This window comes from Pinus tabuliformis, chromosome 1_1 (genome assembly GCF_031772625.1).
Source record: "Pinus tabuliformis cultivar Carrire ecotype Pingquan chromosome 1_1, CPIR1, whole genome shotgun sequence".
In the NCBI taxonomy this organism is placed as follows: domain Eukaryota; kingdom Viridiplantae; phylum Streptophyta; class Pinopsida; order Pinales; family Pinaceae; genus Pinus; species Pinus tabuliformis.
Window position 1 is genome coordinate 115,423,650 of NC_142297.1, and position 14,184 is coordinate 115,437,833.

The 14,184-nt window shown below is 38.3% G+C and overlaps 1 pseudogene; it reads right to left on the reverse strand.

Annotated features, from left to right (window-relative positions):
* Positions 1–8,861: 8,861 nt before the first annotated feature.
* Positions 8,862–11,839, reverse strand: LOC149211919 (potassium transporter 6-like; annotated as a pseudogene).
* Positions 11,840–14,184: the final 2,345 nt, after the last annotated feature.

Consider the following 14,184-nt stretch of genomic DNA (forward strand, 5'->3'; position numbering starts at 1 on the left):
CTTAATTAAAATTCATCTAGTAATTTTTACATTTCTAGGGCTCTGAAACACCAACATAGCTTAGGCTAGGGTCTTGGAGTAGGTGAGTACTTAACTCTCCAAGACTACAAAACCAAACAGATAGTTTATCTTGAGTAGAATAAATCCAATTGTTTCAATTGCACTCTGGGAAAGCTCCTCTTAAAGGAGAAGCACGAGCTCGTGTCCGAACCAGTGAGGGGATCATTCCCCCCTCGTTGGGAACGACGCCAGACAGTACGTATTACAAACGGTAAACCTCGTATCAACCATTGTCGAGGAGCCAGGGGTCACTTATCGGTAAACCTTGGATTGTTGTCAAGGAGCCGGTAAGGGGATTGAGCTTGCTACTCTGCCCTTGCGTGCTGTCGGAGTTTAGACTGTTCCCCCAGGTGTATTTGTTACTGTTGGTGACCTTAGTGACCATAATCTTTAGGGTTCTACCGAGGTGACGGTGGAGGGAAGGTCCCACTGTACCTGGAGCAGACGTCGGTTATACTCACTTGGATTTTCCGGGGGGTTCACTTCACTTCGAGACGGTTAAAGTGGAGGAACTTGTGCCGGTCTATTCATTAAGCAGGTTGCCGGGGTAACTGTTCCACCCGCCATTTCTGTACTGAATTCTGCAAGGTTGGGATTCATCACAACTAGTGTTTTCGGTCCGGAGAGCTTACTGTTTGTGTTTGGTTTGACTCCTAGATTTGATAGCGTGTGTTAATTTGTTTGTTTTTACTTTTAGAGACCATAGGTGTGAATTGTGAATTTTAGTTGTTAAGTGTGAATTGTGATTTGTTAATTTTAGTTTTAAATTGTTAATAAAATTCACTGAAGTTGAATATAATGGCAAATGTTCTGGAATTTATCAACCTAGGAACCCCTCCTAATGAGAATCCTAGTACTTTTCCTTACTTTGGAAATGTTGGTCCTCCTTATATGGCTACTTTGTCATTACCTGGATTTACAATAGGTTTACCGATATGGTTATTTTCAACTTCGTTGGCCCAAAGTACTCCAATTGTTCCACCTCAACCGGATGCTTCACCTCAACAGAGTTCACCATCTCAACATCACCAACCTTCTGTTGACCCTTTACCTTCTTCGCCTAATTTTTCTTCCTCCATTTCTTCCTCTTCGCCTGGTAAAAGCCTTGATGCTAGTAACCAGGAGGCTAAGAAGAAGAAGAAAGGGAAGAAGAAGAAGAAGAAGAAGAAGCAAGATAAGAAAGAAGTCAACCAACCAACCATGGCTGTAAGTGTTAGTTGTGTTGAGGAAAACTCCGACATGCATCGTAAACCCAAATACCCTTGCAGGCTTTGTAAGGGTGACCACTTCCTTGTCAATTGTCCTGGTATTCCAAAGGTCCTGGAAGTATGGTCAGAAAAATCCCATCAACTTTCCATTGATCCATCAACCAGTGATAGTCAGGTTCCTGGGAAAAAGGGTAAAGTTAGGTTTCCTTGTAAGTTATGCAAAGGGAGTCATCAAACTCACATTTGCCCTCACATGGATGAAGCCTCAACATTGTTGGAAAACCTTACTGTTCCACAGCAAGAATTTCCAACTGGTTACCGTAAACTTTCTCCCAACCTACCGTCAACTGACGGAGTGATTGATCTAAATTCAAGTACAGTCGATCACACTCTCCCATTGGAGAGTGAAACTCATGTCACTCAGGTTGATGATCCATTAGTTGATCAAGTGGTCGATTCAATTTCACATTCGGTCGATCACACTCTCCTTTTCGAGAGTAAATTTCATACCGCTGATGTTCTTCTTGTTACATCGGATTCTTCTATGCCGGGGGGCATTTCACCTATTTCTACAGAACCCCCTCCAAGCACTGAGGTCTTTTCCTTTGATTGGAATAGACTGACAGAACCTCGTCTTCCTTCCTCCATCCCTTTCCAAATCATTATCAAGGCTGGTGGTAGGGACATACATCGTACTCAGGTAGATGAAGGTGCTTCTGTCAGTATTTTATCCTCAACTGTTTGGAAAGCTTTGGGTTCCCCTCAGCTTGCGCCTATTACGCAGAATCTGAAAGCTTTTAACAGAACCATTAGTGAACCTTTAGGGATCCTTCCTAAGTTTTCTATTACCTTGGAAGGTAAAACTGTTTGTGTTGATCTTATGGTAGTTCGAGGTCCCTTGGATTTCAATTTACTCCTTGGGCGAGACTATGTTTATGCAATGAAAGCTGTCGTATCGACACTCTTTCGTGTGATGTCTTTCCCTCACAATGGTAGTATTGTGACTGTAGACCAGCTTTCGTTCCCTAGTCTTGTTTCAACTACCAGTAATATGACACCCCTAAATGTTCCTGATTCTCAAGTGGTATCTACCCCGCCACGGGTTAATTATGTGGCAACTGGTCCCATGTTTTTAGTTACCGATGTAAGTGAGCCTCTCACTGTTGATTTAGATCCGGTAATTGACATGGAAAACTCTATGGGATTACTTGAACACGATGTTCTTATCCCTTTTGAGTCCCTTGACATGTGTTCCTTCCAAAGAGCTGTTCTTCCTTCTGATGAAGATCTCTTGGAAGCCATGATCAAGGTGTGTCCATTGACATGTCTTTCTTCCAGTTAGAAGCCATGCTCAGTGTGACCGAGGAAAGTTCCTTTTACTGTGTCAACCTCATTAAAAAATGAATCAGTTGATGAGGAAAGTTCTTTTATTGAGTCAACCTCATTAAAAAATGAATCAGCTAGATTTTAGGATATGTAGGTAGATTGTAGCAAGTAGGGTTTGAGGATAGTTCCTGTTACTGAGTCAACCTTGTTAAAAAATGAATCAGGTTTGAGGATAGTTCCTGTTACTGAGTCAACCTCGTTAAAAAATGAATCAGGTTTGAGGATAGTTCCTGTTACTGAGTCAACCTCGTTAAAAAAATGAATCAGGTATGAGGATAGTTCTTTTCTTGTGTCAACCTCTTTAAAAATGAAACAACTCCCTTTTCAAGTTAAATATTGAAAGTAAACCTTCATTTCATCCAGCCGGTTGAATGCAATGAAGCCTGGGGGGCATGTACCTCATTTCGCATCATTATGCTGGGGGCATGTGAACTTTATGAGGATAGTTCTTTTCTTGTGTCAACCTCTTTAAAAATGAAACAACTCCCTTTTCAAGTTAAATATTGAAAGTAAACCTTCATTTCATCCAGCCGGTTGAATGCAATGAAGCCTGGGGGGCATGTACCTCATTTCGCATCATTATGCTGGGGGCATGCGAACTTTTTGAGCATAGTTCCTTGTCTTGTGTCAAGCTCGTTAAAAAATGAAACAAGGGTAGGTTAAGTAGGTAGATTGTAGAGAGTAGTCATGAGCATAGTTCTTTGTCTTGTGTCAAGCTCGGTAAAAAATGAAACAAGGATTTTAGAGCACAGTTCCTTGTCTTGTGTCAAGCTCGTTAAAAAATGAATCAAGGTTTTTTAGAGTATAGTTTTTTGTTAGGTAGATTGTAGAGAGTAGTCATGAGCATAGTTCTTTGTCTTGTGTCAAGCTCGGTAAAAAATGAAACAAGGATTTTAGAGCACAGTTCCTTGTCTTGTGTCAAGCTCGTTAAAAAATGAATCAAGGTTTTTTAGAGTATAGTTTTTTGTTAGGTAGATTGTAGAAAGTAGTTATGAGCATAGTTCCTCGTCTTGTGTCAAGCTCACTAAAAAATGAAACAACTCCCATGAGTCTTTCCAAGATTTTGAAAGTAAAGCTTCATTCCATCCACCTCATTGAATGCAATGAAGCTTGGGGGGCATGTACCTTGATTTGCATCATTATGCCGGGGGCATGTGAACTTGTAACAAGCATAGTTTTTCGTTTCAAGCTTGTGTAAACATGAAACCGAATCCGAGCATAGTTCTTTTCCTGTGTCAAGCTCGTTAAAAAATGAAACAAATCCTCCTCTACTTGAGTCGAGAGATTGACTAGATCTCGTAAATGTTAGGTTGTATGTTTAGGTTAGTTATTTTAGTGTTTTGCATAATTTTCTTACAGTTTTAGGTCGAGTCTTTCAAATGATCTCGTTCATGAACCTTCATTCCATCCAGCTTGTACTTAGTTGAATGAAATGAAGCTGGGGGGCATGCGCTCTAGCAGTTATGCTTAGGGGGCATCAAGCATAGTTTTATCTCTGTTTCAAGCTTGTGTAAAAATGAAACTACTTTGAAGCATAGTTTTTGTCTGTTTCAAGCTTTTGTAAAAATGAAACCTATTTCGAGTCAATTTTAGTTATTTTCAAGACTCGTTAAACTCATGAAAATCCCGAAATTATTTTGCTATTTTTCATTCTCGTAAAACAAATGAAAATGCCGAGTTCTTTCCATCTTTTCCTGCTCGTAAATTAAATTGAAAGTCGGCCATATGAGTACATTTTTATCATTTTTTCGAACTCGTTAAAACTTACGAAAAAGTGAAAACCATGAGTACATTTTTATCCCTTTTTTCGAACTCGTTAAAACTTACGAAAAAGTGAAACCTTGGAGTTCTCTTTTAAGCCCTTTTCAGACTCTTAAAACATGAAAAGATTGCCGAGCGTTTCTTTTACACTCGTTAAAACGGAATTAAAAGACGGTCCCCTTTTAGCTCTTTTCTGACCGTAAAAACAGGAAAAGATTGCCGGGTTTTTGTCGTTTCAAACTCAATACGGAAATAAAACGACGTGTCCTTGATCGCTTTTTACTTTTCAGGTCAGTGGCACTAATTATGAAAGTACTCCTTGGTCGCAAGATCAAGCGGTTCCCCCAGGTATTATTTTATACTTTTTCGGGCTTGAGGGACACAAATATACGAAAAAGTTCAACGTGGAGTCTCCTTTTGTTTTTTCAGACTCTCTAAAAATGAAAAACGCCGAGTTTCTCCTATACTGGGCTCGTTAAACTTTTACAGTAAAGGACCTGTTCAATTACAAACAGGAACGAACCACTCCTTCCTAGGGTTCGAATTTAAACTAGGTTGGACTTGTCCGAAGGATGAGCTTATAATCAAGCATATGTTATCCTCCTCAAGCTTGTTAAAAATAAAGAGGTACTTGCCAGAAATGGTGGGGGAAAAGAGAGAAGAATGAACCTGTTTGTTACCTTTTGTCTCAAAAGAAACTTTATTACCACTCTTGAACACGACACTTTTCATTCACCTGGGTTGGGAAATCTTTTACCTCACAGTTGACCAAACCACTTTGAAAGTCTTTAACCGGGTTCCGGGGATTAGCTTTGAGTTATTCGTCACCAAGCCATCTGTCGTGTCGTTATGTGTTCAAGAGGTCTGCAAGCAAAAACTTTCATCTGCAAAATACTTGTCATCCATTTGACCATCCCTGAGTCAGTCCTTACAGCAACATTTCTTCAACTTGAACAATGATTTCGTGTTGCGGGCTTGCCTGCAACGGGTCGCTTTCTATCGACATCGACACATTATCTAGAAAGATGACTTAGGAATCGACAGCACCTTGAAGTCTGCATGCATCAATGGCAGGTTTCTCGCCTTTGACGTCAGTTTACATCAGTGACTTTCGATCAAAGGATTCCGTGAAGTGTTCGACATCAAAACATCTATTCACATTTCACGGGTTGTGCTTGGTACTTTGAGAACCATTGACATTACTGGTGGTTTCTCTCACGCTTGTTAACAGTTTGCATCATCGACTGGTAATCAAGTGGTTTCTAACATGTTCGACATCGAATCATTTAATCACATGGCTAGAATCGTACCAATTCGGGAAGTAGAAGTGAAGACCCTGGATCTAGTTTCTACCATCCAGGCTGCGAGGAGTTTTGTATTCATTATCTATGTAGACTAATCATAAACAGATGGCTGCGTCCATACTGTGTCTACAAAAGTCTATAAAAATGATGTACTGCAAGATCATTCTTGTATCAGAATAGTTAGTCCATTAGTTAAAGTTTTGAATCTGAGTATGGGGATGCCTACCTCAGTGATGATATAATCTTATACATGTATTTTGTGTTGAAAATTGCAGGTTCCAACCAGGTCATCCACAAGACAATCCTTGAAATGATAAAGCGCTTCACCCTTCCTAGAATTACAAAACCCTAAATCTATTCCAGGCTTCGCACTTTAGGGGGCAATCTGTTACACTAAAAAATGTCACCATGACCACTTACAGTTAGTATGGCTCAAATCAACAGTCATGCTACCCTCTTAGGCAAGTCTTATGCCTCTGTTATCCATCTCAAACTCAAAGAAGAGAGAAAGTCTTGTCAAAAATATGTTTATCTCTGGGGTCGCAGGTTCTCTCTAGCCTTACCTGCGGGGACGCTGACCATGTTCACAAAAGGTGCATCCTTGGACGCTCTGTATGTTAAGGGACAGGTGCGTCCTTCTGTAAAAGGCAAAATGCGCGAGTTTCATCTTAAAAAAGTTACTTGTGGTTACTTCTAGAACTTTCTAGAGGTCGGTTTGATGAATTGGATGCGCCTCCAGTTGGTTCATGTATCTCTATTAAGGGGGAACTTATCCCATCAATAAGGGAGCTATCCCACCCAAAGAGGGGGATTATCCCATTGATGGTGGACCTGAATAACCTCTTTACAGCACTATAAATAAAGACATTGAGCCAGAGGGAGGAGAGGTTGAAGCTATACATTTTCTTTGGGTAAATGCTGCAGGAATTAGGACTCCCATTTAGAACCTTGTGAGGAGAGATTGTCTTTGCTTGATTCTACTTGGAAGTGGGTGAGCTTTGTCAAAGTAGAGGAAAACCCTTGATGGACCCTGGGAGGAACCTGCACAACACCAAGGCCAGGTTGTAAGAGTTTCTTTGTTTCGTTATTAATACAAACTAGTTTATTTTTCTCAATAGCTTGTATTAATGAGTTATTTCATGTTTTCCTTGGTCTGCATGTTGAATATATGTTTTATTATATGAAATGCAAGTGCTTGGTAATTGTTTGATTGTTTGTGGTTGCAGGAATTGACTTGAAGGAGGAGCTCATCCGGATCGGCAAGGACGAACTACAACAACCGCGTTTTGGAATAACGTAAGCCTAAACACTTGTAGTTTTCATGTTTTAAAAGGTGTATTTAGAGAAAGATCACTCCATTTTGTCTTGTTTGTCGCTAGAGAGTTAAGACTCCTAGGGAGGTCAGTTGTGTCCACACAAACGACTTTTTCCAACACGACAAGAGGGGCTAGTGTCGTTGCAAGATGATGATGGTTACTTCCTAGTATTGGAAGTACCTCCCTCGCTAAGAGGGAGTGATGAAGTTTTTGTAGCTTGGGAGGTACTCCAAGCTCCCCAGTGTTCGAGGGTTGGAGGTCAAAGCGCCACAAGTAGTCTTGTGGGTTTTTCACCCAATCGTGTTTCAGGAAATTTCAGAAGCACATTTCTACATGTCATGACATGAGATGATAGAGGGTGGAAAGGAATATCCAACACTTCGAGAATCATCAAATTTCGATTTGTAGAAGTGGAGAAATGAATTTTTGAAGTTGGCAAATAATTACTGGTTTTCAAGTCATGTAGGCTTGATGTAAAAATTATCCAATAGATGTGTCTCTTCATCTATTCATTGGAGCCCCTCATTTGGCTATAAATAGAGGGTGAATTGGAGTTGTTTTAGCATCCATTTTAGTGAAACTTCCTCTCAAGAAAGAGCTCTAAGATTTCCCTAGCCACAATAAGGAGGAGAGGCCTAGACAACATGAAGGAGGTCCGAATTTCTGTGATGGAGGCTGAGTGAGCTGCAGGAGCAGTAGACTAACTTTGGGTTGAAAAGAGGGCCGAGACTACTGTTCTAGAGGTTGAGTAGCCTTGTTGGTGGGCTGAGTTGCTTAGGGTCAAAATGTTCTGTGTTGGAGTGTGTTTGGGTACCGACCTTTCCTATAGAGGGGGACCTTTCCTGTAGAGGGGAATTCAACACAGACTCTAAGGTTCTTGATAACTCGAATAAAAGTCCCTGGTGATTTGCTGATGAGACCAAACCAGATTGCCAATTTTTCGTTATCGTAACAAAGAGCTTGTTGTTTCTGCTCCTCCTCCACAACACTCAAAACAAATTTTGTACTAGGAACATATCCTGCTGCTTTCATCTTCCTAGATAATATCTTCAAGTCTGCATAAATTTGTTCTATTTGTGGATATAGATAGTGTTAGATCTTCTAACCTAATTAGAAACTAACTTCTAGACATTGTTTTATGATGGTTCTATGTTTTTGGAGGGTGCAGGGGAAGACTTTACATTAATTGATCCCTAGAAAAAGAATACCCTTATTTCCTATAGGCCTTGAAAAAGTTCTTCTTTTGAAGGTGAAACATTTAAAATTTTTGGTTTGAAAATAATATTATCGGAGGTAAAGAATTGAATCCATTTTCTTTTGCTTCATTTGGAGAATTTCCAATCTGAGGTATGAAGCTTGATTACTGAATTTTATGCTTTTAGTATTGTGTCCATTCCTCAATGTAAGATTTTAGTTGTGAAAACTCTAGCTAAAGTTGCTCTAGGCTAGCTCCATTAGATGATATTCTACCAACAGATTTCTATTGAAATCCTTTTTAGGCCTTTAATCCCAAACAATGCCACTAACTTGAGAGTGTTCAATGGCGATCAATAGATTATCCAATTCTTTGATTAGTGAGGGAATGTTTAAGCATGTAGTAATAGACGATGAAGATAATTCAAAAGCGATGGACATTTGTCAAGATGGTGTGGGAAATTTAAGGTAGAATTCAATTCCCAAAGGAGTAGATCTAGGAAATCTATAAATGTCAAAACAAATAATTCTACTATGAATTATGAGCCGATTAATTTGTGCATAGAAAAAGGATATTTAGAACATCAACCTTGGAACTTGTTGTTAGAGCAGAAGAAACAAACTCCTGGTACTCAAGAAATCTCCATGTTGTCCAAAAATGCATGCAAATCTTTTATCTGCATTTTTCTTTCGAGTTCATATTTGTACTTGTTCTGTCTTCCATGATTCCAAGAGATCACTATGGAAGGGAAGATTGCTGAAATTAAAAATGGCACCCAACCTCCTTGTGGAACTTTATTCAACATGGCAGTCATGTAGATGCCTTCTACAAGGCCAAAAATAAGGAAGAATGCTACTATAAATAAAATGTGTATGTTCCAAATGACAAGCATGACCAAGGTCACTAAAAATGTTGTAATAAGCATGACCCAAGCCACAAAAACCCCTGCAACACAAAATTCCATTAACACTCTTAAAGTGATAGTATAAATAAAATGTGTATGTTCCGAATGATAAGCATGACTAAGATCACTAAACATGTTTTAATAAGCATGACCCAAGCCACGTCAACCCCTGCAGCACAAAATTCCATTAACTCTCTTAAAGTTGGAGCCAAAGACGTAGGCATGCTTGTCCTCTTTTCTTTTTATACGTGGGATAATTCCCATTCCTCTAATTTTGCTGGCAATGTAGGCATGCTTGTCCTCTTTGCCTTTTATATGTGGGATAATGCCCATTCCTCTAATTTTGCTGGCAATGTAAGATTGTATAAAGAATTTTTGTTTTGTGCACTAATGAAATACAAGGTACATTTGTTTCAAAAAGAAAGAAACAAAGAAATAAGCACTTACCAAAGGCATTGGCGATTTGTGGCCCACCCCTAAAACCCACCACAATAGCAAGGCAGAGAATCATGAGGACATAGTTAACCTCTGGAGAGTAAATCTGACCCTCGTTGTCTTGTGAGGTATGAACAATATTGACTCGAGGGAAACACTCAATAGCCATTGAGTGTTTTATAATTGAGAAGGTTGCAGAAATCAATGCTTGACTGGCAACTATTGCTGCTAAAGTGGCAACGATAAACATTGGCCAATACACAACATTTGGTATTGACTTGTAGAATGTATCACTTATATGTCCTGGATTCTTGATCAAGTAAGCTTCCTAGCTAGCATATGTGAGAATTCAAGTTGGAGAAACCATCATGAAAAGGAAATCTACGGCAAGAAGCAAAAAAATTCTTATGATTCTAGTCCAACACCCATAGAGCTTAGAAGCAGAAATTTATTATTATTCTAGTCAATGATACACCCATAGAACTTAGATGGAACAATCTTTTAACTGTGCAAATCATTTGAACCTGAATAGATATCTTATTGAAGTGGCCCAAGTCAGTAAACATGGCCTCCGCATCTATTTTAAATAGATAAAAGGCTAGCTAAGGTAGTGTATCTCTTACTAACAAGTGATTAGAGGATATATACTGTGAGATATGAAATTAGTGTTTAAAAACATAAGAACAAATATTGCTTTGACTTGAAAAAGGTAAAAAAATTCGAATTTTTAAGGCACGCATTATAAAATATCTTGGATTGAGCAAAAACCTATTACACATAAGAAAACAGCTCCTAGCATCACCCATCCTTGCTTATGAATTTGAGCAAAGAAATAGAAAATGTAGTGAGGTGACAATGCCTTGAATACACCTGGATAATGTGCTCCAATATTATAGGCCCCAATAATGCATGTTGAAGAGAACCACATAACCATTATAGGGGAGAACATGAAGCTCACTTTGGATGTTTCGAACCTTTGAAGCAAGAATAGAAATACAAGAATTACCGCTCATACCAATAGAACAACATCTGCGTACAAAGGAGTCAAGAATTTTAGGGATTATAGCAGGGTTTTCAAGGAATCCGTAATCAATAATATGGAACCAATTATATTTTAGACATACAAATACTTTGTTGTTATTTAATATGTTTGAACAACTCTCTAAATTGAAGGATATAGAATTTAGACTTTAATGCAAAGATGTTATAATTTTGTATGTCAAAGGGTACATTATTGCTCTATATAATACTTACCCTGGCTCATTTTTGGGTTCTTTGACTGGATTCCTTGAATAGCTGAGAGCACTACCCAACTCAAAAATTTGAAATAACAAGAGTAAGATATAGTTGGAATGAAAGCATCAAAGAAATGATTTTATGGTTCAGTAAAGTGAATAATAATATTTAAACCTTGATTTTGAATCCTGTATTCAACACCAATAGACTACTTTAGGAAAAGGATTGTGAATAATAATCTTTACTGGAAATTTCACTTATTATTTAAAGAGTGTGAATTGGTTTGACCCGAGGTTAAATATAACCATGTGGTTATTAGGTCCTTACAGACCTTCCATTATGATCCCAACTTTTTGAAAGAAAATAGTTAAAGTCTATTAGCTTACTTTGGCATGCACCAGAGAGAGGGCAGGCCCTACCTAGATGGGCCTGGGCTCATTAGCAAATTTCATAAATGGGTTATTGTTGAGACACTAGGCTTCCCTTGTTGGGATTCTCTCTTCTAGACAACATTACAATTAAGAAAGAAGAAAAATACACAACTTCGATGGAATAAACTCACTGTACTGTGAGTCAATTGGGGTTATATTTGGTGGTCGGGTAGAATGGTTGTTATCACCCCAACCCAATTTTAATTGCATGTGAGTGATATGATGATGAGAAATATTGTGGTAATAGTCACATGCCTGTGAATATTTTTTTATTGATCCTCACTTTCACCCTGAAGCTTGAGAAAGATAATGATTTCCCTTAAAAACTCATTGTACTGGCACTCCTTAATGAAAGGGTAGCCTACCCTAAATAGTATGCTTTCATTCAAGTCTCGAATCTTGTGAAGGGTACTGTCGAATAGGTTTGGTTACACTCTTTTGAAAAAGGGTTCAATGCAGATGGACGAATGAAGTTTTTATAGAGGTAAAAGATGAACCTGATATTGCAGGCGTCAATGCTCCATCTCCAATTACCATGCTAGTGCCAAGCATAACAAAGATTAGCAAAATTCTTTGAGCAGTTGAACTTTTCTCAATTACCATCCTAGCGCCAAACATAAAAAATATTAGCAAAATTCTTTGAGAAATTGAACCTTTCTCAAGCATTTGCTTTGTCCCGGAGGAAACATCCTAGACATATTCTTTACTGAAAACTTTCAGCCTTTCATCTGACGGTAAATGGCGAAACTGTTGACCAATACTTTTCCCAACAATGTTCACATGTTGACATAACAAGGAGTAGATTGCAAAAGTACCACCTGCAAACAGAACCTGGGTAACATATTAAAATTTAATTCAGTGGTGCAAAAGAATTATAGCCTACTTGTTGTTCTACATAATGTTAAAATATAGCCATCTGAACAACTTTGAATCTTTCAAATCTATTGGATTGGAGTAAGATAAATTTGACCAATTTTGTTCACACAACAACAAAAGAAGTGGGCCTTAAACAATGTTTTCTGAATTATATTAGAAGACCCAAACAAATATATATGTACTTAAAATAGTTTGCATAAAATCCTTCTTAGAGAATAGAGATAACTCAAAATATTGGGCACTGGTCATGACCGGGGAAAATAGTTTTCATAAAAGCTTGCTTAGAGAACACAAAAGACCCAAAGCCTTCAATATAGATTGATTGATTGAAGAACGAGGAGAATAAAAACTATTCAAACCAACCACCCAAACTAAACTCAATTCATAGAACTTAAAATACTATATAAATAAATAGTTAAAAGGGCCTGAAGTTACCTTCCCCATGATCATCTACCTGGAGGACAATGAAAACTTACTTGACTACGCTTATCAATTTTAAATTTAATGACCTACTCTATCTCATTTCCTCCAACTCTTCATCTATAGCATCCAATAGTATCCTGATGCACATAAATGGAGATAAATAACCATTCAATTCTATCCTTACCCCACTGAATCATATAAATTGTAGCAGAAAATTGTAAAATGTTTAGCCTTTTCAGCATGTGAGTCTGCATGCAATGCCTCTATTAGTGAAAATGGTTGACTTCACAATATACCAAATGCTCTGTCTCCCACTTTAAGCATTCTAGTATTCTACCCTCCCCTTCATCTCACATTCTTCAGCCTCCACTTCTTAGTGTCTCCCCTTGGATTCACTTCACTTCTGTGCCAAATATTGAAGCAAAATTTTTGTGCATTCAACAACTTTTTCAACATCCCACAATTTCCACTTGCCGAAGCAATATACAATGTTGTTCTACCATCCTCATCAGCATGGTTACAACAATTATGTCTTGTAAGTATTTGTTTGACAGAATTTACATCACCATTCACAACTAGATGGCGAAGAAAGAACCCTCCAATGTAAACAACCTTCATCTTGGCATCTACAAGAACCTGTTTTTTCTGCGATGCAAACCAGTCATTAGACACCTTATCTGGTAAGTCATTGCCATCCATTTTGCAGTCAGGTGCCAATGTAGTCTTTATAAGAAATCTATCCTTTGAACGATGGAACTCCTCCAATAGATTCTTCATTGGATTTAATATTATTTCAAAAGAAAAACCACGAGTGGGGATATGAACCCATTGGGAAGCTTGACTAAAAACTTATCAGTAGTAGAATTCTGCACCTTGAATGCAATAGGCATGGTGTCGATCAAACTCTTGAGGTGAATTGTTGTCCTACATTGTTGTCCTCTAGATGATCAATATCAACACTTGCTGACACTTGATTACAAACTGCATGATAATTATTCCCAATAAACTGAGAAGACTCAAAAGAAAAAGGCAAAGTTCCTTTGCTGGTTTCAAAATTTTCTACACTTTCCTCCTCCTCTTCATAGCTGAAATGAGCAAGTTGATCACTGGGTTCAGGCTGCTGAACTTGCACTCTGTCTTCTCCCAAAATAGTTTCTAATTCCTCTACAAGGTTAATTTGGATTTGAGGCGCAAATCTTTCATCATATTGATGATATTTGGGAAGACAACTGAAAGGAGAAAAGCTATTATATCCATACAATAGATTGGGAGATTCATCCATATATTGCCCAGAAACTGAAGTTTCATCTTTGAAAATAGTTCTTCTCTTAGCTCTTGCTCTGTTTCATTTGGAAATAAGGTTTTCCTCCACACTAACAGCTATATTCTGCATGTCTGCTAAGGTTTGAGGGGCTCTTTCCCTCAATTGATATGCCATGCCAGTATCAAAACCATCTCGGAATTTATACAAAGCAAGACCAGGTGGAGGTCTGAGGTTCTGTGGGATTGCATTATAAACATTGTTAAATCTTGCACAATAGTCTAAGACAGCCTCTTGAGGGCCTCTTTTGATGGTATCATATTCTGATAATATGAGCAAGGGATGCTTCTTTTTCTCCCATCTGTTAAGAAATGTTTGGTATAGGGCC